Below are 25,747 nucleotides of genomic sequence, written 5' to 3'. Positions count from 1 at the left end.
TTCTCCAGTGGGGCTAAAATTTTTAGAGTTTTGAGATGGCTGTGGAAGGTCTTGTAGTTGTGCTGGGACAACAGAAGAGGGACTAGAGGTAGGATCCATGGTGGGGAGTGTGTCAGGCTCCTCAGGAGCGGATACCAGTGTTGTCTTGGCCAGTCTGGAGCGATGAGAATCATTTTCGGCCTCTCTGCTCTGGCTTTTAATAGCACTTTGGGCAGCAGAGGAAGAGGCGGGAAGGCATAGACTGACTATGTTGCCCAATTGAAGGAAAGTGCGTCCACTTTCCAGGCCTGTGGATGATAGGTCCTTGAACAAAATTTTTTCAACTGGCAATTTCTGTGGGTAGCAAAGAGATCTATGTCTGGCTGTCCCCATGCCGGAGTTATCTTTGTGAAAAGTTGAGGATGCAACTTCCATTCGTGTGGATCTCTCATATTCCTGCTTAGGTTGTCTGCCAGTGTGTTTTCCTTCCCTGGCAGGAATTGTGCCTGCAGTTGAACTTGCAATTCCAGTGCTGTGTTCCATAGGGTCATGGCTTGCCTGCACAGGGGGTATGAATGAGTTCCCCCCTGTTTGTTTATGTACCACATCACTGTGGTGTTGTCTGTCCTTCTCAATAGCTGGCCTGGGTGCAGTAGGTCTTTGAAGGTCATAATAGCCTTTTGCACGGCTAGCATTTCCTTTCGGTTGATGTGGAGGTGCTTCTCTTTTCGGGTTCATTTTCCCTGAATGCACTGATCTGTCATGTGTGCTCCCCAGGCGTAGTCTGAGGCGTCTGTTGTGATGATTTGAGTTGCTTGAGGTACACAGAAAGGAAGACCTGTTTTTCTTTGGCAAGTTTGAGTCCACCACAAAAATTCCTTTTGAAGGCATGGAATGAGTGGGATAATTGTTTCCAAGCTGTGGCTGTGTTGAGACCATAAGTTTTTCAGGTACCAATGAAGTTTCCTCATATGCAGCTTTGCACATGGGATTAGTAGGATGCAAGATGCCATGAATCCCAGAGCCTGCAGGATTTTCCTTGCAGTTAGCCTGGTGTAAGCTGCCATTTTTCTGAAGTATTGAGACAGTTGCCCTTGCTTGTCTGGCATGAGGTAGGCCATCTGGGTGGTTGTATCCAAGCTGGCACCCAGGAAAATTATTGTTGAGAGGGTATTAGTTTGGATTTCTTTTTGCTGACTGTGTATCCCAGGAAGTTCAACAGTTTTATTACAAACGCCAGGTGCTGCAGTAGTATGTCCTTGCTGTCCGCTTGGATCAGGCAGTCGTCCAGATATGGGTAGATTTGTATCCCTTGTAGTTTGCAGAAGGCAATTACTGATGCCAGGCATTTCGTAAACACTCTGGGCGCAGTAGATAAGCTACAGGGCAATGCAGAGAATTGGTAATGGGTTGAACCTGCAAGAAATCTGAGGTATCTTCTGCAATCTTGTCTGATAGGGACATGCAGGTATGCCTCCTTGAGGTCCAATGTTACCAGCCAAGACTCCTTGCCCAGCATGGGAAGAAGCTGCTGTAATGTGAGCATCTTGAATTTTGGCACCTGTAGATGTGTTTAGGATGGATAGGTCTAAGATCTTTGTCTTTCCTTGGTACGAGGAATAATCTGGAATAAAATCCTTGACCTTGTTCTTTTGCAGGTACCTCTTGAATTGCTTTCATGTCTATGTGAGCTGAAACTTGTTTTGTGCCTCTGCCCTTTGATTTTGTGGCAGGTTTGGCATGCCTCTCATTTTTGGAAGGGTGTGAAAGTGGAACCTGTAGCCTCTGTCTATAATGCCCAGAATCCATTTGTCTTTTGTTACAATATACCAATTTTTTGAGATTTTCTGAGATTTAAAAAAGTTCAGTTACAGGCTTGCTGTTTCCTGAACTGTTTGTAAGTTTCTGTGAGGCCATTTTTGCTTGGGCTAAAGGAAAGTCTCTCTGTTGATCAGTGGCAGTGAATAACGTTGAGCAGCTTCCCTGCCCCCCGTAGGAGTGGTTACTGACTTAAATCTGTAGTTTTATTGTCCGTTTTAGGTCTATTCCTGCTTCTTTCCAGCCCCTGCTATCAAACACGCCTTAACGTGCTTTAGCGCAGAGTTGCCACTAGAGCAGCATCGGGCAGCGTCGGTTTAACAAGGTTAAATTTTTCTGGCTCCATAAAGTCTGTTCTTCAATTTTTCCCTTAGAACTGCCCTGTTAGGAACCTAAACAGTTTACACCTTCACTAAAAAGCGCAGCACTTGTTCCTAATTGCTTTTTCTTCTCAAAAAGCTCAGCACTTGTCTTAAAAGCATATCCCTCGTCTTATAAGCATTTTCTTTGCAGGTCAAGCACTCCTATATTATACAAAGCCCTCACTTGCAAAACCCCCCAGGAGTGCCCACTTTCCTGCTAAGCCCTCTACTTTTCTGTCTCATACCAACTCATAATTCTTTCTAGCATGTCGAAGGGTCAGATGCTGGCGTCCTCTCCTGCCCAGTTGGTGAATCTGGGAATTCTGAGGCAATGCTACAATTGCCTCATGTACACGGACAACCCTCTCCTCCTCCCACATAACACTAACACTTGCGAGAGATGCAGCTATTTAGCCAAACTGGAGGCTGAGCTCTCAGCTCAGGACTGGCAAGACCAGGCAGGAGGAGAAGGCAACTACACACACCACAATACAAGTCTCACATAACTCAACCATACCACTGAATCAAGCACAAACACACTAAGACATACTCGGAGGCTCTGAGTAAAAATTTACCTAAACAGCAAAGGCCTCCAAAGCAGACACCCAAGCAACTGCAAACTCAAGACACCACACAAACAATGCATAAAAACAAAATCAGTGTGCAAAGCAGTCACTGCCCTTAAGGCCAAACACAACACCAAACATACTTGTCATAGGTGACTCCATAGTCAGACACACTGACGTCCCACTCACCAGGCTGAACAGGGAGAAGGTCACGGTAAGCTGCCTATCGGGCGCTAGAATCCGCCACATAACACAAGCACTCAGGTCACTCCACGGCAAGTACAAGTATGACACAGTCATTGTCCATGCTGGTGTCAACGACCTGAGACGTACCTCCCTGGACTACATGAAAAGAGACAGAGGAGCTCTCTGATTATGTAGCCCAGGCAGGTATGACCCTGACCCTGAGCAGTATCCTTCCTTCACCACGAATGATGCCACAATATAGTGACAAGATGATCAGCTTTAACAATTGGCTTAATTTCTGGTGTCATTCAAAGGGGATCCAGTGTCTGTCTGCTTGGGATGACATGCTTGACAAGCCACGCTGCTTCGCAAGGGACGGCTTGCACCTGTCACCCCTGGGATTCCGGATATTGGCCAAGGCTCTTGCCACCCCCATAGTGCCTTTTTTAGGCAAGGCTCAAATTCTAAACCTACCACCCTAGAAAACAAAAACGGGAAGAAACTAAGGGTAATGCTGCTCAATGCTAGAAGTCTAAAACTCAAAATGCACGCACTCAAGGCCCTTCTCAGTATGGAGAACATAGATGTCTGTGCTGTGACTGAAACCTGGTTCAAGGCTCCTGAGAGCACCCCGGCACTATCAGGTTTTACCTCATATCATGCGTTCCGGCCCCAAAACCCGGACCATACCTCAAAAGGAGGGGGTGTATCCATATTCATCAAGGATACCCACACCTCCAGGTTGGTGGCTACACATGAAGCATCGGAAACCATCCAGGTGCAATTAACCATAGGCAAAACTGCTCTACAATTTGTAGCATGCTACAGGCCACCCTCTCAAACTCAGGAAACCCACACAGCCTTCCTGAAGACACTGGAGGGTATAAATGTATCACCAAACACCATCATATTGGGTGACTTCAACTACCCAAATATAGACTGGGAACATTACTCAAGCCCCAACTTTCTAGCCCAAAGGTTCCTGGAGTTCATAAATTCAAATGCTATGGAACTAGTCACCATCCCCACAAGAGGAGAAAATATACTAGATCTCATCATCAGAAACATGGGGACAAAATGCTCCACACCGGAAGTATATCCCTCTTTGGTGAGATCAGATCATAAACTAATCTCACTGGAAATCCACATCCCGCCCCCACCCCAAACAAAAAACACCACAGTGAAGAACTTCTCTAAAGCAAACTTCACACTACTCAAGACAGGTGTGGTATCCTTCAAGGCCCCTGAGCCAATGGAAACCACAACCCAAGCTGCAGAAGCCCTTACAAATGCCTTCTATGAACACCTTCAGGACTGCATGGATCAGGCAATCCCAAATAAAACCAAGACTCTTTCCACCAAGGGCAAACGTCCAGTCTGCTGGACCCCAGCCATAAACAAACTTTACAATAAGAGGAGAAAGCTATTACATGACAGAGCAAAATCCCAAAAAGGGAAGGCATCTTTGATCAGTACTGGCAAGAAACTACGATCCCTCATAAAATCAAAGGCCAACTTTGAGGAAAAAATTGCCATAGATTCAAAAGACAATCATAAGGCCTTCTTCAGCTATGTCAGAAACCTGGGTGGAAACTCCCAGATATGCTCAGAATTAGTCCAAAATGATACAAAAATCATTGAGCCCACAGACATTGCCAACATACTGGCAGACAGGTTCAGCGCAAACTTCACCCCCCTCTCCCCCCCAAAAGGAGAGATAACTATCCCAACAGAGTGTAGCCTCCCAGACATCTCAAATGCGCAGGTGAAAGCTGCTCTCTCTAAAGCTAAAAACACAGCATCAATGGGACCGGATGGTGTCCCCGGCTGTGTGCTACATGAACTCAATGAAGAACTAAACCCGCACATAAGGCAGCTGTTTAATCTTAGCCTTACCACAGGATATGTGCCCAAGGAGTGGCGTACGGCAACTGTGGTCCCACTCCACAAAGGTGGTGCCTCTACGGACCCTGGCAATTACCGCCCCATAAGCTTAACAAGCCTGGTCTGCAAAGCTATGGAGAGGATCTTAATGGAATTCATAAACAAGGACATAGGGGACCTGCAGACCTTGGACCCAACCCAGTTTGGCTTTGTCAAGGGCAGATCTTGCCTTTTGAACCTGGTCGACTTCTTCGAAACAGTTACCAAGGCCATTGATGAGGGAAAGGCAGTCCATACAGCCTACCTTGACCTTGCAAAAGCTTTCGACGCAATACCCCACTCGGGTATCATAGAGAAACTTACCAGCTTAAATGTAAACCCATATGTCACAAGATGGGTTGCAAACTGGCTAAAGGACAGAACCCACAGGGTTAGAGTTGCTGGAGCCATGTCAGACTCCAAGCCGGTTACAAGTGGTGTCCCACAGGGCTCAGTCCTTGGCCCCCTATTGTTCGGCATCTACTTCTCAGAAGTACAGGCAAACATAGGACTATGGCTGACAAAGTTTGCGGATGACTGCAAACTGGGTGCCATAGTGGATAGTACATCGGACACAGACATCCTTCAAAGGGGTCTCACGGAAACTGATAGCTGGTGCCAGAGCCATGGCCTGAAGTTAAATGCAAAAAAGTGTATAGTCATACCCTTCGGGAAAAACAAGGTAACCCCAAGCTACCATATAGGTGGCAATCCACTAAGCACAGAAGAGGTTATCAGGGACCTGGGTACCCAGGTTGACAGTGGCCTCTCGTTTGACACTCACGTTGCTAAAGTGGTTCGAAAGACCTTCTACATTGCCCATCTGATCATGAAGGGATTCACATCCAGATAAAGTGAGGTCATTGTTCCCCTGTACTCTTCACTTATCAGACCAATGATAGAGTACAATGCCCCATTCGGGATGTATCTCACCCGACACCTGCAGCAATTGGAGAGACCCCAAAAGTTCCTCACTAAAAGGATAAAGGGACTCCAAAACCTGTCATATACTGCCAGACTGAAGAAACTCCAACTCTATTCAGTTGCATACCATCTGCTCAGAGGTGACCTGTGCCTGACATACAAGGCCATGACCAACCCGGAATTAATGGACATGCTCCACCTCAAAAAATCCAAATCCACCAGAACCACTAGAGCAAGTGACTTAAACCTTAGCACGGATATAAATAGGACATGCTGGAGGGATAGATTTATCACCCAGAGACTCCCCATGCTGTGGAATAAAATCCCGGTCCATGTGAGGCAGAGCACCTCACTGGCTCTGTTCAAGAGAAATCTTGACCGGTGGATGGGAGATCATAGGTTTACCCCGGGAATCATCTCTGTGTCACTGCTGGACAGAGGCACAACAAATGGGCACATTATTTCTAACATAAGGGGTGGCGTAAGCCACATAACTTTGGGCTAGGCTTATAAATGCCTTAGGGCAGATAGCCTAGTATAAACCTATGATAGCCTAGTATAAACCTATGAACCTATGAACCTATAATAATGTCAATTTTCTGCCCAAAGGTGCTGCCATTAAAGCTTTGCTTGGCAGGAGTAGGGGGAAGTCATTGTGTCTGTTTTCTAAAAGACTGTGATCCATCTTCTCCACCTCTTGGGGTTGGTGCTTACCACTGTCTGGCTCTGAAGGATCCTTGAGGTTGCCCTCTGCCCCTTGGGCACCTGTATCTGCCCCTTTGATGTCTTTCTGTGGCTGGAAAGCACCAATTTTTTGAAGGCCAGTTTCTGCTGAAACGTGGAGGCTGTACCTGCAGGAAATCTTTCACCGTTTGCATTGATTTCGCTTTTTCCTCCATTTTCTTTAGCACCTCCTCAGCTTTAACACCAAACAATACATCTTTTTCAAGAGGAGCATCTAATAATTTAGCTTTGACATGAGACAAGCATGCCTACATATAACAGACCCCGTAACAGCAGCTCTACATGAGGCCTCTAAAGCATCAAAACCACACTGCAAGGTATGTTTACCCACTTGCTCTGCACCATACAACAAATCCTGCAACTCTTTTAAATCTGGTTGTTCTGGTTGTCATCTTGCTTTTCAGCTGAGATATCAAAAACTATTGATACTTTAACATATGGAACTGACAGTTTAATGCCCTCATGGTTAAAGTGGCCGAGGTGTACACCTTTTCCCCCCCACCTTTCTAAAGCTCTGGAATCTCTCTCTGAAGGTAATGGATTTTTAGCAGTAGAGGCCTTAATTCCCTTGGGACCCTGTGAAATTGTTTCTGGGTCAGCAGTATGGCTTTTATATAGGAACTGGTGAGAATCAGGAACCCGGTAATACCGGTCTGGTTTAACAGGAGCTGGTGGCAAAGAATCAGGATTAAGGCGGGCTTCTGTGTACACATCATCCAATATATCTAAAACAGGAGGGATTGCCAGAGGCCTATGCTTGGGAGCAGAAGAAATCCCGAGAGCCTTTTCTTGGAATCCAAATAATCTTGACCTTCCCAGTGAAAGTGTTCCCTCAATGTATGCAGGGTTTCCCCAAAAGAGAAGTCCTCAGGGGGGGGAGACCAAGGGAATAGACTCCTCTGCATCAGAGTCTTCGAATGGAGAATAGGCATAATCCTGGTCCTCCGATAGTTCTGAGGTAATAGAAGCTTGATCTGAGGAAGGGTAGTCTTTCTCTAATCTGGGCCTTTTGTCAGAGGGGGGATGAGAACCCCTGATGAGAGTAATCAAATCCTCAGCCATTTTAAGCATCTGTTTTTTAGGCATGGTGCCTTGAGGGGGGGGTTTGAGGAACCGGTTTTTTGGTTTTCATGGCTGCTTTAGATTTAGTGAAGGCTTTAATAAAGGAGGAAGGCCTGAAGACCCCTTGAGAAATGGTAAGCCTGTCTAAATTCTGCGTTTCCCAGCCAGGAGTGGCGTCGGGATCTGTAGTAGGAATGGGGGCAGAGGAGCCTGCGACCTCTGGTACTGAAGACACCGGTAATGCATTGTAATCGGTACTCAGGGGCTGCGTAGGCACCTCGCTGACTACCGGAAAACCAGTAGTCAGCCTTAGCGTGGTTTCAGTAGGTGGTGCGGACCTCGTATGTCGGTCCTTATCTTTGCGTTTTTTGCTCAAAACTGGAGTCAGAGTATCCGACGACATAATATAATTAAATTTTTTGCCAAAAAAGTGAAGGGTGAACTCCGCCTGACGCTTAATAGTGTGCTTATTGAATCTAGCACAAAAACGGCAGGCCGAGACGTCGTGGTCTGGGCCTAAGCAAGGTATACACAAAGAGTGGAAATCCTTATGCGGTATTTGCTTCCCACATAAAATGCAATTATTAACTTTGTCTGACATCGGTCTGAGGCAAGAAAAGTTTCCCCAATGGGGTACTTGGCTTTCAAGAAGACTTCGGCTGAAATATTTTCGTAAGTCTCAGGAGCTGGCCAACCGGCATTTGTGAACTGCTTCTGCTTCAGGCACCGCGCAGCAAGAAAGACTGAAGAAAATGGCATCAGCTGCCTCTTTTTTACCCCTGGTGCACTGACGTCAGGGAAGAAGTGACGACAACCAACGCCAGACCTAGACTTTGGAATTCGGCCGACCGAGGACCCGCCTGACGGCAGGATAACCCATCTGTTATGACTGCAGCTGTATGCACGATGAACATCTGCAGTGGCAAAGCCTGCCCTGGATTTAGAGTAAAGAGTTAAGTGATAGTGCTTGGTGAAAGTGTGCACTGAACTCCAAGTTGCAGCCTCTAAGAGGTCTTTGGTTGGTACTCCTCTGAGGAAGGCTGCTGCTCTGGCTGAATGTGGTCTAATGCCCTTAGGCACTGATTTGCCATGCTGTGAATAGCAGAAACAAATGCAATGGCCTATCCATTTTGAAATAGTTTGCTTTGAGATGGCCTTTCCTTGTGATCCTGCAGCGTATGCCACTAGAAGTTGTTCAGTCTTTCCAAAAGCTTTGGTTCTGTCCAAGTAGAAGCGTAGCTGCCTGTGAATGTCCAAAGAATGCAGAAGTCTCTCACCCTTATTCTGTGGGTTTGGATAAAAGGTAGGCAAATGAACTGTTTGATTCAGGGCCACACTGGACACTACCTTAAGCATAAATGCCTGGTTTGTCCTCAGAGAAACCCTGTCCTGATGGAAAATGATAAAAGGTTCCACAGCCATGAGTGCCTGTAACTCTGAGACTCATCTTGCAGAGGTTATTGCTAGGAGCAGAGCCGTTTTCCAGGATAAGAATTTTATATCAGCTGTAGAGGCTGGCTCAAAAGGAGGCAGTGTGAGTTTTTCCAAGACATAATTTAGGTCCCATGCAGGTATTGGTGCTCTCCTTGGAGGTCTTATGTTTTTTGCCCCTCTGAGGTACTGCCTTAGTAATGGATGAGAAAAAATAGGTGGTTCTGTATTGTAATGAGCTGAAATGGCAGAGGCATGAATCTTAATTGATGAAAAGGATAGGCCTTTGTCCATCTCAGTTAAGTATTGCAAAATCTGAGGAATATTTGGTAGAATTGTGTCCAATCCTTGTGCCTGGTTCTAAGCACAGAATCTCTTCCATTTTTCTGCACAAGATTTTCTGGTGCTAGGCCTCCTGGCCTCCAAAATAACATCAATCACTGCTTTTAGAAAGAGGTGTGTTTTGAACGGTTACATTATCCGCCACGCTGCCAGATTTAAGGTCCTGAGTTGGCTTTGCAGGATCGGACTGTTTTTTTGGGTCAATAAGTGAGGGATTTGAGTTAATGTCCAGGCTGGTCATTGAGACAAGTTTTTCAGAATTGGGTACCAGTGCTGGCATGGCCAGTCTGGCGCAATCTATCATTTTTGGCTTCTCTTGTCTGACCTTTAGGAGTACCTTGGGGAGGAGAGGCAGTGGGGGAAATGCATATACTGTTAAGTTTTTCCAGCTGAAAGATAGTGCATCTAGTTTCCATGCTTGCTTGTGATAAGTCCTTGTGCAGAATCTCTGAAGTTGGCAGTTGTGACAGTAGGCAAATGGGGATGCCTGGACATAGACCTAATTCCTGGTTATCATGCTGAAGACTTGTGGATCCAATTTCCACTTGTGGGGATCCATTAGGTTTCTGCTTAGTTCATCTGCCAGAGAATTTATCATTCCTGGCAGGTATTGTGCTTGCAGATGTACTTGGCAAGTCAATGCTGTGTCCCACAAAAAAGTCATGGCTAGTCTGCAGAGGGGGTAGGAATGTGTGCCTCCCTGCTTGTTTATGTACCACATGACTGTAGTATTGTTCGTCTTTATCAATAGTTGTCCTGGAAGAATTAGATCCTTGAAGGCCGTCAGGGCATTTTGAACAGCTAGCATCTCTTTTTGATTGGTATGTAGATGCATTTGACTTGAGGGCCATGTGCCCTGAATACTTCTTCCTGCCATATGTGCCTCCCAGGCATAATCTGATGCATCTGTTAATGTCTGCCTGGCTGTGGGTAAAGTGAAATGCTGTTCCTTGTTGTGGTGACAGGCCTTTCACCACCATCGAAACTCCTGTTGTAGGCAGGGAATGAGGGTAATTACCATTTCCAGGCTGTGGCAATGTTGAGTCCAAACACTTTTTAGATACCACTGTCGTTTCCTCATATGCAGTCTTGCATATGGAATTAGCAGAATGCAGGATGCCATGAAACCCAATGCCTGCAGAATTTTTCTTGCAGATAACTGGGTCTTTGTTGCCAACAGTTTGAAATAAGTAGTCAGTTGTCTTTGTTTGTCTGGCGGGAGATAAGCCATCTGGGCAGCTGTATTTAAGCTTGCACCCAGGAATATTATCTCTTGTGATGGTACTAGTTTTGATTTCTTTTCATTTACTGTGTACCCTAGGCATGTTAGTAATCTTTTTACAAACGCCAGATGCTGTAGTACAATGTCCTTGTTCTCTGCTCGAATAAGGCAGTCGTTCAAGTAAGGATGTATTTGTATTCCTCTTCATCTGCAAAATGCAATTACTGGTCCCAAGCATTTTGTGAAGACACTGGGCACAGTAGATAAGCCAAAGGGCAGTGCAGAGAATTGGTAGTGCATTGAGCCAGCTATAAATCTGAGGTATCTTCTGCATGAGTGTCTGATTGGGACATGCAGGTATGCCTCTTAGGTCTAAAGTCACAAGCCATGCCTTCTTGCCCAGCATGGGCAGAAGCTGCTGCAGAGTCAACATTTTGAATTTCGGAATATCCAGAAATGTGTTTAGAATAGTCAGGTCCAGTATTGGTCTCCAGGCATTGTGCTTTCTGGGGACCAAGAACAGTCTTGAGTAAAATCCTAGTCCCTGCTCTTGCTGTGGTACTCGCTGAATGGCCCTCATGTCCATGAGGGATGAAACTTGTTTTTGTGCCTCTGCCCATTGATTGTGTGGCAGGTGTGGCATTCTGTTTGCCCTTGGCAGGGTGTGAAAATGGAACCTGTAGCCTTGTAACACTATATTCAGGACCCATTTGTCCTGGGTGATAATGTGCCAATTTTGAGAAAAAAATGCTAGTTTTCCCCCTAAAGGAGCTGCCAGAAGTTAAGTGCTTGGTGCTGGCAAGGGAAAGTCATTGAGACCATTTCCTGAATGGCTGTGATTTATTTTCTCCGCTTTTGGAGGTAGAATCACCCCACTGTTTAGACCTGTATGAGCCCTGGGGATAAGATCAGCCTCTGGGGTGTCTGTATCGGCCTCTTTGTGGCCTGTCTGACACTGGAAAGGACCAATTCTTTGCAGGCCAGTTCCTGCTAAATCTGGGTTGAACCTGTAAGAAATCCTTGACTGTTTGAATAGATTTAGCTTTGTCCTCCATTTTCTTCAACACCTCTTCTGCTTTAACACCAAACAAGGTATCATGCTGTAATGGATCATCTAATAATTTTGCTTTAACATGATCTGGCAGATTCTGTTCCTTTAACCAAGCATGCCTCCTAATGACAGAACCTTTAACAGCGGCCCTGCAGGAGGCCTCCAAAGAATCAAAGCCATATTGCAAAGTATGCTTTCCCACTTGTTCAGCTGCATGCAATAAATCCTGCATTTCTTTTTTTCTGCACAATCAGAATTTGTCAACATTTTCTGTTAAAGTAGTGACATAAGATATTGCTGACATTTAAGCATATGACACTGACAATTTAAGGCCCTTACAGCCAAGGTAGCAGAAGTGTAAATCTCCCCTCCCCCCATCTGTCCAGGGCGATTGAATCCCTATCAGAGGGGATAGGGTTTTTTGCAGGGGCCACCTTGACCCCTTTGGGACCCTGAGATATAGTTTCTGGGTCAGCAGCAGGGTTTTTATAAAGAAATGTATGTGAATCAGGGACCCTGTAGTATCTGTCTGGCTTAATAGGAGCTGGTGGTAGAGTCAGGAGTGAGACTGGACTCCGTAAATACATAGACAATGTTTAAAACAGGAGGAATAGCAAGGGGACTGTGCCGAGGTAGTAAAAGAAAATTTGAGCCTTTTCTTAGATTCTGAGTAATCTTGGCTCTCCCAGTGGAAATGCTCCCTCATGGTATGCAGGGTCTCCCCAAGAGTAATCCTCAGGAGGAGAGGCTGAAGGGATAGATTCTTCAGCATCAGAATCCTCATAGGGAGGAAGAGAGTATCCTTGTTCAGAAGAGGAATCAGAGGAAATGGAAACCTGATCTGAAGACTCATTCTATCTCTTGCCTAGGTCTCTTATCAGGAGGGGGTTGGGAACCCCTGATCAAAGTAATTAGGTTTTCAGCCATTTAAGCATCTGTTTTTTAGGCATGGAGGCTGTCCAGGGGAATGTTGTACTTGTTTCTTTGTCTTTAGAGGTGCTTTAGTCTTTGCCTTTGAAGCTGAAGTAGTTTTCACATATAACTGTGTAGGCCTAAAAACACCCTCAGAAGCAGATGCCTGCTCAGTGGCTCCAGACCCATCTGAGGGAATGGTTTCCGAGGGTCCAATACCTTGCATTTCCAGTGGCCTAGTTGGCTCCACGTGGGAGTCCGAAGCGGCCAGTGGCTCCGAGGTAGAGGGAATCAGGGGCTGCGAAAGCACCTCACTGAGAACCGGCAACTGGCCTAGCAGAAGCCTCGTTTTGGACATCGGATGCCTGTCCTTTTCTTTGTCCTTGCACTTTTTGTAAACCCAGTAGTCGGCTGTTCTGACGGCATTATATAATTAAATCTTCTGCCAAAGTAATGAAATGCAAAATCGTACCGACACTTAGTGTGTTGGTTAAATCTAGCACAAACCAGACAACTAGCAATGTTGTGATCAGGGCCTAGGCAAGGAATACAGTAAGAATGAATATCCTTATGAGGTATTTCCTTCCCACAAGAAATACAATTAACTTTTTCTGACATTGGTCTGGAGCAAGAAAAAAAAAAAGTTTCCCCAATGGGGTACTTGGCTTTAATGAAGACTTCGGATCTGAAATTCGAACTTGAAAAACTCAGGAGTCGGCCGACCGGCACTTGCAAACTGCTTTTGCTTCGGGCACCGCACGGCAAGAAAGACTGAAGAAAATGGCTTCAGCTGCATCTTTTATACCCCTGGTGCACGGACATCAGGGAGCAACCGATGCCAGACCAGGACTTTGGAATTCAGGCCGACTGCACATAGCCTGCCAGCAGGATAACCCAATAGTAATGACTGCAACAGTGAAACACGATTAACACTCATTGTTTCCAGGCTGTGGCAATGTTGTGTCCAGACACTTTTTAGGTACCACTGAATTTTCCTCATATGCAGTCTTGCATATGGTATTAGTAAGATGCAGGATGCCATGAAGCCCAAAGCCTGCAGAATTTTTCTTGCAGATAACTGGGCCTTTGTTGCCATTTCCTTGAAACAGGTAGTCAGTTGCCTTTGTCTGGAGTGAGATAAGCCATCTGGGCAGTTGTATTTAAGCTTGCACCCAGGAATATTATCTCGAGAGGGTAGGAGTTTTGATTTATTTTTGTTGACTGTGTACCCTAGGCATGTTAAGTCTTTTCACAAACGTCAGATGCTGTAGTAGAATGTCCTTGTTCTCTGCTTGTATGAGGCAGTCGTCCAAGTAAGGATATATTTGTATTCCTCTGTCTGCAATAAGCAATTACTGGTGCCAAGTGCTTTGTGAAGACCCTGGGCGCAGAAGATAAGCCAAAGGGCAGTGCAGAGAATTGGTAATGCTTTGAGCCAGCCTTGAATGTGAGGTATCTTATCCATGACTGTCTGATTGGGACATGCAGGTATGCCTCTTAAGTCTAAAGAGGCAAGGCAAGCCAAGCCTTGCTGCCCAGCATGGGCAGAAGCTGCTATAAGGTCAACATCTTGAATTTTGGTATATCCAGGAAAGTGTTTAGAATAGATAGGTCCAGTATTGGTCTCCATGCTTTTGTCCTTTCTGGGTACCAAGAACAGTCTTGAGTAAAATCCTTGTCCCTGCTCTTGTTGTGGCACTTGAATAGCCCTCATGTCCATGAGAGCTGCGACTTGTTTTTGAGCCTCCGCCCATTGATTTTTTGGCATTTCTGGCCAACCGTTTGCCCTTGGCAGAGTATGGAAGTGAAACTTGTAGCCATGTGACACTGTCTAGAACCCATTTGTCCTGGGTTATAATGTGCCAATTTTGAGAAAAAAGTGCTAGTTTTCCCCCTAAGGGTGCTGCCAGAAGATAAGGGCTTGGTGTAGGCAGGGGGAGGTCATTGAGACTGTTTTCCTATATGGTTGTGATTTGTCTTCTCCACTTTTGGAGGTAGAAGCACCCCATTGCTTAGACCTGTAGGAACCCTGCAGCTGTGATCTGCCCCTTTGAGGTCTGAGACTGGAAAGGACCAATTATTTGTAGGCCAGTGTCTGCTAAATCTAGGTGGCTGTACCTGTAAGAAATCCTTGACTGTTTGCAGAGATTTAGATTTGTCCTCCATTTTCTTTAACACTTCTGCTTTAACACCAAACAAGGTATCATTTTGTAATGGAGCATCTAATAATTTTGCTTCAACATAATCAGGCAGATTTTGTTCTTTTAACCAAGCATGCTTCCTAATGACCGAACCCGTAACAGCGGCTCTGCAAGAGGCCTCCAGAGAATCAAAACCACATTGCAAAGTATGCTTTCCAACTTGTTCAGCTGCATGCAATAAATTCTGCATTTCTTTGTTTTCTGCACATTCAGAATTTACCATAATTATCTGTTTAAGCAGTGTCATGATATATTGCTGATATTTGAGCACAGGAAACTGACAATTTAAGGCCCTTATAACTAAGATAGCATATGCGTAAAATCTTTTTTCCCCCATCTATCCAGTGCCCTAGAATCCCTGGGGGTAGGGTTTTTTGCAGTGGAAGCCTTAAGCCCTTTGGGACCCTGAGAAATAGTTTATGGGTCTGCAGTAGGGTTTTTGAAAATAAATTTATGAGAGTCAGGGACCCTGTAGTATCTGTCCGGCTTAACAGGAGCTGGAGGTAAGGAGCCAGGTGTCAGACTAGACTCTGAGAACACATCTACAATGTCTAACACAGGTGGAATAGCTAGAGCACTGTGTTGAGGTAGTAAAAGGAAGTCTCGGAGTCTCTTAGATTCTGAAAAATCTTGGCTCTCCCAGTGGAAGTGCTCCCTCATGGTATGCAAGGTTTCCCCAAAAGAGTAGTCCTCAGGAGGAGAAGCTGAAGGAATTGACTCTTCAGCATCAGAATCCTCATATGGGGGAGGGGGGGGGGGAGAATATTCCTGATCAGAAGAGGAATCAGAAGAAATGGAAACCTGATCTGAAGATTCACAGTCTGTCTCTTGCCTAGGCCTCTTATCAGGAGGGGGATGGGAACCCCTGATCAAGGTAATTAAGCCTTCGGCCATTTTGAGCATCTGTTTTTTGGGCATGGAGGCCTGTCCATGTGGCTGGTGAACTTGTTTATTTGCCTTTAAAGGTGTTTTAGTCCTTGCCTTTGAAGTTTGTTTAATATATAATTGTTTAGGTCTAAATACATCCTCAGAAGCCAATGCCTGCTCAGCAGCTCCAGGCCCATCTGAGGGAATAACCTCCAAGGCTCCAATACCTTGAGTTTCCAGCGTCCTGGCCAACTCTACATGGGAGTCGGTAGCGGCCTGCGACTCTAAAGTAGCGGGTGTCAGGGGCTGCGAAAGCGCCTCACTGAGAACCAGCGACTTGCTTAGGAGAAGCTTCGTCGTCGGTTTTGGACCTCGGTTGCCTGTCTTTTTCTTTGCGTTTATTGTAAACTCTGGTAGTCGGATGGCTATCAAGATGACATTGTGTAATTAAATCTTCACCCAAAATAGCTCAATGCAAAATCGTACCGACGCTGAATAGTGCGTTGGTTAAATCTAACACAAAACTGACAACTAGAAACGTCGTGGTCAGGGCCTAGGCAAGGAATACAGTAAGAATGAAAGTCCTTATGAGGTATTTGCTTCCCACAAGAAATACAATTAACTTTTTCTGACATCAGTCTGGAGCAAGAAAAAAAGTTTCCCCAATGGGTACTTCGCTTTTAATGAAGACTTCGGATCTGAAACTCTAATACGAAAATCTCAGGAGTCGGTCGACCAGCACTTGTGAACTGCTTCTGATTCGGGCACCGCGTGGCAAGAAAGACTGAAGAAAATGGCGTCGGCTGCATCTTTTGTGCCCCTGACGTCAGGGAGGAGGCAACGGCGACCGATGCAGGACCCGCGACTTTGGAATTCGGGACGACTGAGGGCAACCTGCCAGCAGGATGACCCTAATGTAATGACTGCAACAGTGAAACACGAAGAACATCCAGGCGTCATCTGATGTTAGGTCATAGTGTTCCCACTTGTAAATCTCTTCATGCAACAAGCATCGGTCCACGCCATGGTCTCATCTCATCTGGACTGAAGTGACTACCTTTACATAGTGTTTCAAACTGCAGAAACAGACTGCCTATAGCTACAGTAGAATTCCATATCCCAGCTACTACTTTGGGGACACTGTGCTAGCTGCCAGTTAAGTCTCAAATTACTTTTAAAATTCTAGTGCTGGTTTATTTAACCCTACTAGACAAGGCAATCGCCTTAAGTGAAAGAGCCTCTGATCCAGTAAAAGCCACCCCCCCCCCAAAAAAAAAACAAAAATAAAAACAAAAAAAAATTAAGAGCTTCTAGCAACTCCAGAGATAAGAAACACAAAGTATGAACCTGGTAAACTTTGTTATGCATGCTTTGTCTAAGCACCAAATACTCTTCTCAGGTGGTAATGGACATACTTTCAATGGCCAGTATCAGAGGTAATTCAAGCCCTGTCTTTAACTTTAGTGATTTTACATTTCACTATCAATTGTTTATTCAGTTTTTTGAATTTAGTATTTTATATTGGAATACTAAGTTTTCAAGCACTGTAAAAAGATGAATTTGAATATAGACAAAATACAAATCCTTGTAGAACCACCAGGAACATAACTGTTGCCAGAGCTTAACTAGCACAATTGACAGTGTTGTCACCTTACAGCAAGTTTTCCACTTCGATTCTCAGCTGGGGTGCCTTGTGTGCAGAATCTGCACATCCTCCCTGTGCTTCCTTGGGTTTTGTCTGGTACTCGTTTCCTCCTACATTCCAAAGACATGTGGTTGGTGGACTGTGCACTCTAAACTTGACGCAGGTCTGGGAGTGTGTGCATGAGTTAGGTACAGAACAACTGCAACTGGGCTAGTCATCTGGCAGTGTGAACCTTGGGTCTAGATTACTTCCGCTGTTGAAGTTAAACCCTGATCCCATGTACAAAAATGGGAAAAAGGAGTTCTGGATGGATGGTGCCAGAGACAAATAAGCTAAACTCAAAGCATGAGGAGTTGGACATTGCCTGCAGACCAAATCTAGAGGAATGGATGACCAACTGCAAGAAGGCACATGTGCATCTTAACACTGTACAGTTGCTGCAAGAAGTCAAAATCAGCTTCAGAAATGGAGACCTCTGAATTGAAAGGGAGATGAAATGAATGGAGTAGAATATCATCTTTAACAGTAATGGACAAAACCTCATTTACACAAATGAGTTCCAATACGATTAAAGATGGCAAAACATTTGCTCCGCAGTCTCTCTTATTACACTACAAGCCACTGAACAATTTGAAGCACCCCTATTCAAAGTAGAAAACGCTTACTTTCCAAACCACTTGTGCTTAGGTTTTACTTATAATGCTATATGTACATTCGCTGTATTGCTACAAAGTAAGTATAGTTTGACAAAGTGACATCATAAGTAATCATAAATACCCGATCTCCCTGGTGTAAGCGTCCCTTGGTCGTCCGCATGGTATGCTGCTCCCTGGAAGCCAAGTACTGCTATTCGGGTTGTCCCCCACTGCTGTATGACTTCCCACAAGTAACCTACTTCTCTGAAGCCTCAACGCAGTGTCACAAAGGGTGAACACCTGGAAGCATCCCCATATATTTCCCAGATTTGGCTACTGCTGATAGCCCTAAAGATTTGATCCTGGAAGCCAAGTACTGCTAATCGTGTTGTCCCCCACTGCTGTATGACTTCCCACAAGTAACCTACTTCTCTGAAGCCTCAACGCAGTGTCACAGTGTGAACACCTGGAAGCATCCCCATATATTTCCCAGATATGGCTAATGCTGATCGCCCTAAAGATTTGATGTATGTGTCTTTTAGTACCTTTTATTTTTACTTACATTTGCCAAGACCCGTCGGAACTGGGCCAGCACACTCGCGGAACCTACCTAGGCAGTCTTATCTCCCATTTAGAATATTTTCCTGTTTAACCTAAAGTTGAGGTCTTTCCCCCCTTACGCCACTAGATGGCAGCACAATACAGTGACTTATTTTCTATACTCTGAGGTTTGTTCATCTGTTAAATTAACCTTATTTTTTGTAACCAAGTTTTATCTATTAAGTAAATACAGCAGTCACTGATTCACAGATTATAAGTAAGCTGGTTTTTATTACCTTTAAAGCAAACTGGTTTGCCTAAATTTACTCTCATAAAAATTCCACAATAAGGTGCTCCTTATCTGCCTGATATACTTCGGAGACAAGCTCTCTGGAAGGTCTGATTGGTTCTGCCCTGCTATGCTCCCTACCCTACCCACATATCCCACCCACCCCCAGTGTCCTTACACTTATACTTCCCTAACTACACCCCCTCAGAGACATCCTATCCCCTGTAACTGCTAATTAATCTAACTCCTCCTTGTCCCTCCTTAACTACCATATCTATTATCTCTCTCTTAATTGCTATAACTCCACCCATCCCTCTTAATTTTACTCTATTTCCCTTTCTCCTAACATCTACCTTTCACTTATGCTCTTATCTACTCTACTCAGGAAAACTATTACCTATCCTATACTTTAACTTGCTTTTTACATACTAACCCTACCTCCTAGGACTTCTTAGCAATATGTCTCTCATATCTAAAACTATACTAACTAAACTAATATTCACATACATATGCTCTCTATGCTTAACCTTCAGCTATCTCCTTACCTCTTATGAAAGAACTAATTTCCACTTTACTACCTGCTACAGACAAACAGCCTTCCAAAATCCTAGTTATACTTTTACTCATGCAAACATTATAAGCACCCCCAACTACTTACTACCCAAATACCATAGACATACACACATTAACTTCAACAATCCAAACATAAGGAGGCTAAAATACCTAACCAACTTTTCATGCAAACCATCACTAGAACTAAAAATACCAATCCTTAGTGATAGCAACATCCACCCTAACCCAGGACCAACTAATAACTCTGCTGACATAACTTATATCATCTCACATTCTATCCCACCTACACTAACCACTGTTCCTAATGCCTTACTCATTGGACATCTCAATATCCGAAGTATTAATAATAAGATTGCCCATCTCCATGCCCTCCTGGATACTCACTCCTTTGACATTCTCTGTCTTACTGAAACATGGCTGAAACCTGGTACTAAAGACAATGCAATACTTCCCCTTGGATATAACATTTTGAGAATTGACTGCTTAAAACGCAAGGGTGGAGGAGTAGCACTTCTGTTTAAAAATGAACTAAAAATCTCCTCACAACCTACCAACCCATTAAATGATAAAGCTGAAATCCTCATTTCTAAACTACAACTAAACCCTAATAAATCAATATAGATCATCTGTATCTACCTACCTCCTGGCAATAATTACACTAAAATTGAGAATATCCTTAGTTGTATATCTTCTTACCCACAAGAAACTATCATTTTAGGTGACTAATTGTGATTGGTCCACTGTCAACACAAATAATCCTTCATCTCATATAAATCTTCATGGCTTTGCTAGGACAATCAATCCCACAAGAATTAATAAACCCAATAACAAAGAAAGTATTTTAGACTGGATTCTTACTAACAAACTGCAACAAACATACAGTAGGAACTTTGCCTGATGATGTAAGTGATCATTCCTTAACTTACATCACAAGACAAAAAAGTGACATTAATTACACCCCTACCTACAGGGTCTCACACAGCAATAAACACTTTAACCCATTACTATTCCAAAATGAACTAAAAGCCTGTAACTGGAATCTTCTAAAAACCCTAACCCTTGAAGATGCTATCAATTACTTCAATACCAAATTCCTATCAATCCTTGACCAACATGCTCCAAAACGATCTGTCAGAGTTAAATCTAAACCTGCCCCATGTCTGTCCAAAGAGACGAGACATAAAATACTACTTAGGAATAAATCTTGGGCTAAATGGAGAACTACAAAAACTATTTCAGACCATCAAACCTTTATACAGTTAAGAAATAACACAAAAAGCTGTTTTTTATAGATAAAAAGAATTATTACTGTAAACTACAACAAACTCATCATAACAACCCCAAAATGTTCTGGTCAACCTTAAATTCGCTCCTACACCCAGGCCACTCTAGTACACCTTCCCCCTCAGGGGCCGAAATGAATACCTCTTACCAAACTGCCAATGCCTTTAATTCCTTTTTCACAGACACCATTAATTCATTAGCAAGTCAACTTACTATAGACAAATCTTACCCCCCCACCTGTATACCTGCTAATCTTCCCATATTTCAACTACAACCTATCTCTACTTCCTATATCCTAAAACCCATCCAAAAACTCAAACCCTGTACCCCATCTGCAGATCAGTTACCATCTGAATACCTACAAAAAGCAGCAGAAGCAGTAGCTTATCCTATATCTCTCCTTATAAACAGAACCATCAATGAAGGAACCATCCCTGCTATCTGGAAAATTTCTCACATAATCCCATTACATAAAGGAGGCAGCTCAAACGAGTATTCTAACAACAGACCTATAGCACTCCTATCACCCTTAGCAAAAATTATGGAGAAATGTATTCATCATCAGCTAACGCACCACTTAAATCAATATAACTTACTAGCCAACTGCCAACATGGCTTTAGGCCATTTCATAGCACTACCACAGCTCTCCTATCCTTTACAGAGTGTATCAATAGAAACCGCAATAATAGTATCCTATCATCTGCACTCTTCATAGACCTGTCAAAAGCCTTTGACATGGTAAACCACCATATGCTCTTAAAAACCCTTGAATCTCTCTTCTCTAGATAACGAAGCTGTTCAATGGTTTACTTCCTACCTTAGTAACAGACTGTTCTCTGGGAAAATACACTTTCATCCTTTCTGCCAGTCTCTCTTGGAGTACCACAAGGTTCCATCCTAGGTCCTCTCCTTTTCTCTTTATTCATAAATGACTTGCATGTAGCAATACCTCAAGCTACATGTATTCAATATGCAGACGACTCAACACTCATATGCTCTGCAAATACCTCCTCTGAACTACAGACCCTAACAGAACATATTTAGCACAGTTGAGGCATGGTTCTTGAAACGTTGCCTACTTTTGAACGCCAATAAAACCAAACTCCTGCTTTAGACATAATAGTAAGTCCCCCCCTCTTAGACTTCACTACTACTTCCAATAATGGTACACATAGTCCCTGACTCTACCACTAAATTGTTAGGTATTATAATTGACAATAACTTCACTTTTGATAACCACATTAATAATACTATTAAAACCGTAAATAGAAAACTTGGCTCCTTATATAGAATTAAAACCTAACTCCACAAGCCAAAATTACACTCGCTCACTCTCATCTTACTTCTACTCTTCTTTATGCCTCACCCATATACACTAACTTAAAGAAAAATAACCTTACTAAACTAGCAAATGCATACAATAGCATTGCCAGATTTGCTACTGGAAACCCATTTAGAACTCACCAGTGCCAGAATCTACTACAACTAAACTGGCTAGAACTGAAAAATACACTATTACTCTCCCAACTTACCTTTGTTCACAGGATATTTCACCAACCAAAAAATACCCCTATACTTTCTTACCTTATTTCTCCCTATTCTAATCTAAATTCACTACGCTCCTCTAATAAACTTCTTGTGAAGCTAACTAAGTCCAATAACATTGCAGGTGATACTCTATTTTCCAACACCATAGGTAAATACTGGAATCTACTACCTACCACTCTATTACATAATCACCCTTCCTCTTTAAACAAAAGCTCAAACACCTAAAAACACTCTGGCTATGCCCATGCATCAATCCCAACTAATCTTATACACCCTCTCTTACCTCTGTTCACTCACTCCCTTCAGAAGACCATCTCAAAAACACCTTTGTTAATTAGCCTCTGATACAAATTAATTTAGAACGTAGTATGGTTGTATGGTTTATAATTGCTTATGCAATTATACTCTTCATGAATGTTTTACTAAAGTATAACTCCCCTATTCTTTTACTGTAAATAAAAGTAAATGTCCTTCCTAGTATAAATTTCCTACTAGTATATTTTAGACTGAACCTTATTTCTGTTTGTATTCTTACTAACTACTTGCTTTTTTTTATGTAATGACTTGTTTGTATTAACTTTAATGTGGAGCATTTCTCCCCGGGCCTCTGCTGAAAATGGTAATGTATCCAGTTGGAGTAGCCCGGTAAACAAATGTAAAATAAATAAATAGAATAAAATAAGGGAGAATCTCAAACAAGTCAGGCTCTGAAAGAAAAATCCAACAAACTTCTACGTATATTAACTATACTGCTAAAGTGAACACAACACTTTCAGCAACACTGCTGAGGTTTTAAGCAGATCAAACACTTGCTGTGTCCGTTAGTAAAAAAAATTTTCTCCCATATGCATGCTTAGTGGCAAAGGATGTTTTTATTGTACAGCCAAAAATGGACCAAGGTGCCACTCCACAAAGGAATCTAAAGAGTTTTTCCTAACTAGACAGCCCACTGTTAAAAAAAAAAAAAAAAAAAAAAAAAAAATACTAAACACCAGCATACAATATCTTAACTTTTACCAAAAGGCAAAGAAAGAATCAAAAACCTTTAACTGTACAACGGAACCCTGGGGCAGGTTCTTCTACATCAAGAAAGCTTTTGTGCAATAGGAATGAACTACAGATTGTTAGGTGGCAGCAGTGCTTTGGGTGATACGAGCACAACTAGCACTCTGGAAACGTTTCAAACGTCAATCAATAATGATGCCCAACACATTAAATTCTATCAGCAACTGCAGGTGGGCTTCAGTATCAGATTCTAGACTACTAACAGCAAAGACCTTGCTACTTTGAAAAAGTTGCAGGTATGAACAGAACTCTAAGAATACTATATTCCAACATACAGCTACATTTGTACACCCAAAACCACACTCCCTAGAATGCTATATTGCACAGCTCCAAAACCACACTCCCTAGAATGCTATATTGCACAGCTCCATAAGTCCAATGCTCTCACTGGCAAATATTAAATTTACTTTCACAGAGGAAAATAATCATCAGTCCTGGAATTGCTACCATCAAAAAGTTTGAAAACTACATTCAGAGCCTTAGAGAAACTCTCAATGCAGAAAGAAGCTTCACCCCCAATTCATATACCATTCTTTTACAATGACTAAACTTCAGTCAGCTGGCATTTCAACACCATGTAACAAACTTACATAATGTAAAACTTAAATAATGATGTACTAAAGTTTACTCTCTCAGAGATGCAAGAAGATGGACCCAAAAAAGTACCTTTTCACATGAAATCGTGATTGCCTCTTTCCAAGACACAGGGTGTCATTAATGCATCTTTCATCATGCCTCAACTTCTTTGGTGGGAGAACCATCCGGTCATTCACTACAACAAATAAACAGTCTGAATGAAACAGCAAGTATTTTTAAAAACATGTGTCAATTATGTCAGCCCAACTAACAATATGTTAATGGCTACAGTTCAGTTTCATTGCTGTGCCCCATGGAAAAGAAACTGGGTTAAAAACACACTTCAGAATGAAGAGGGAGCAAGACCTTCCATTCCCATGCAATAGGTTTTCACCCTCTCCAATCCTTTATCAACTGTGAAGTTAAACCAGCTTGACGGAAAAGAGCAACTTCACAGGCATGTGCCATCGATGAAAGATGTCTACAGGAAATCACAAGTTACTATGTTAATAAAAGGAATGCTGCCAAAAAAGTGTATGGGTTGAGTTGGTTATGTTACAAGCATCAAAATTATCATAAAATACTCAAGTGAATAACTACTTCTAAACTGGCAATCATTTTACATTGTGAAACTTGAGCACTGAACAGAAAGCTTAGTATTTACTTTTGTTACACCTACCTTTTGTATGCTATGTATTCTCCCCTGCCTGTTTAGTTCAGTAATTTTACTTTCATCAACAAACCGCTCCTGCAACATTGCCAATAATGCATATCCCACCATTCTTGCATACATGCAGACATTATGTAACTAGAATTACCACTATGAGCTTAGCCACTTTAATAATTATCTGATATTTTGGAAGTGGTAAAAAATAAAGCGGTTTTTAACCATGATTTAGGCAAGTGAAGGACAGGAAATGCAATGCAATCCTAAAAAAGGGAAAGTTCAACAAAGAGGATAAACCTTTTATGACTTCATCTCTCTTTACTGCATCTCTGGAAGCAACAATTTCTTAACAGCCATCTCAATAATTTTACTGTATATATTAACAGCAAAATAAAGCCCAAGGTAATCTTGAAAATAGAATTTTATTTATGAATTAGCACAACTGAAAGATACAGTAACATCTAACATATTAGGCAGACTATACTCTGCTTCGAAGCAATGAACTCCAGGAAGAAAAAAAAAACTTTTAATTTAAATGCTAATTCACAAAATGAAAATTTAATAACTGGGGAAATTGCAAAGCTGAGCAGAAACATTAGAAATAAATCTTACCAGAAACAGCTAGAATCAGAAATTCTAGGAAGTGGGAGGACTGCAGCTAAGCTGTCTTGTATGATTACATTTTTTTTTTTGATGAAGCAAAAATTGTACTGTGCAGGGAAGAAGGGTAGTAAATTTGCTATGCTGTGATTTATTGCTCAATTTTCCTCAGGGAAAGAGCCTTCTTTCATGCTAGTAAATGTCATAAATTTAATACCACTGCAAATTCTTAGTTTAAGTCACAGGGTCACATTCAGTATGTCAGCACAGTCTGCAATTCTCAAAGATAAACAATTCTGGTTTCTTCTGCCACTTCAATATTTCTAGGCATTTTAAGAGAGACCATAACAGATTTCTTACAGCCAAGACATTTTAGATTCACAAATAGTAGCTTTACCCTAAACCTTTGCTTAAAAAAAGAACGTCTGTAAGCACCTACAAAAATATTTTATTGTAGATGCAGAAATTTCAGTTCACACTTGCAAGAATTCGAAGCAATAACTGTTAAATGTGTAATTACCAAAGGGAACAAAATATTAAATCATTTTATTTTGCTTTCTTTAGAAGGAGGCGGCTCTACTGAGGCAGCTTGTCTGGTTTACTGGCTACAACCATAAACCTTGTTAGCCCAATTACTATTTCAAAAATATGTTTATTTCAGGCTCCCTTCCAAGAAAACAATACAGGTCTTTTAGGAGGGAAAACATAACATTAAGACTAGAAGGATAACAGTA

At 42.7% G+C, this 25,747-nt stretch overlaps 1 protein-coding gene across 13 annotated transcripts in view; it reads right to left on the bottom strand.

Annotated features, from left to right (window-relative positions):
• LOC122790995 (zinc finger protein 618-like) overlaps positions 1–25,747 on the bottom strand; it is a 2,638,133-nt gene that overhangs the window by 2,424,685 nt on the left and 187,701 nt on the right. For all 13 annotated transcript variants that reach the window (XM_044058728.1, XM_044058724.1, XM_044058727.1 and 10 more), the window contains exon 2: positions 23,837–23,942. The gene's annotated coding sequence lies outside the window, so the exon portion shown is untranslated. The remainder of the gene's footprint in view (positions 1–23,836; positions 23,943–25,747) is intronic.

This window comes from Protopterus annectens, chromosome 16.part0, assembly GCF_019279795.1.
Source record: "Protopterus annectens isolate FY-2018-M chromosome 16.part0, PAN1.0, whole genome shotgun sequence".
Classification (NCBI taxonomy): Eukaryota; Metazoa; Chordata; order Ceratodontiformes; family Protopteridae; genus Protopterus; species Protopterus annectens.
Note: the sequence above shows the minus strand (reverse complement) of the source record. Positions and strands in the feature narration are given on the sequence as shown.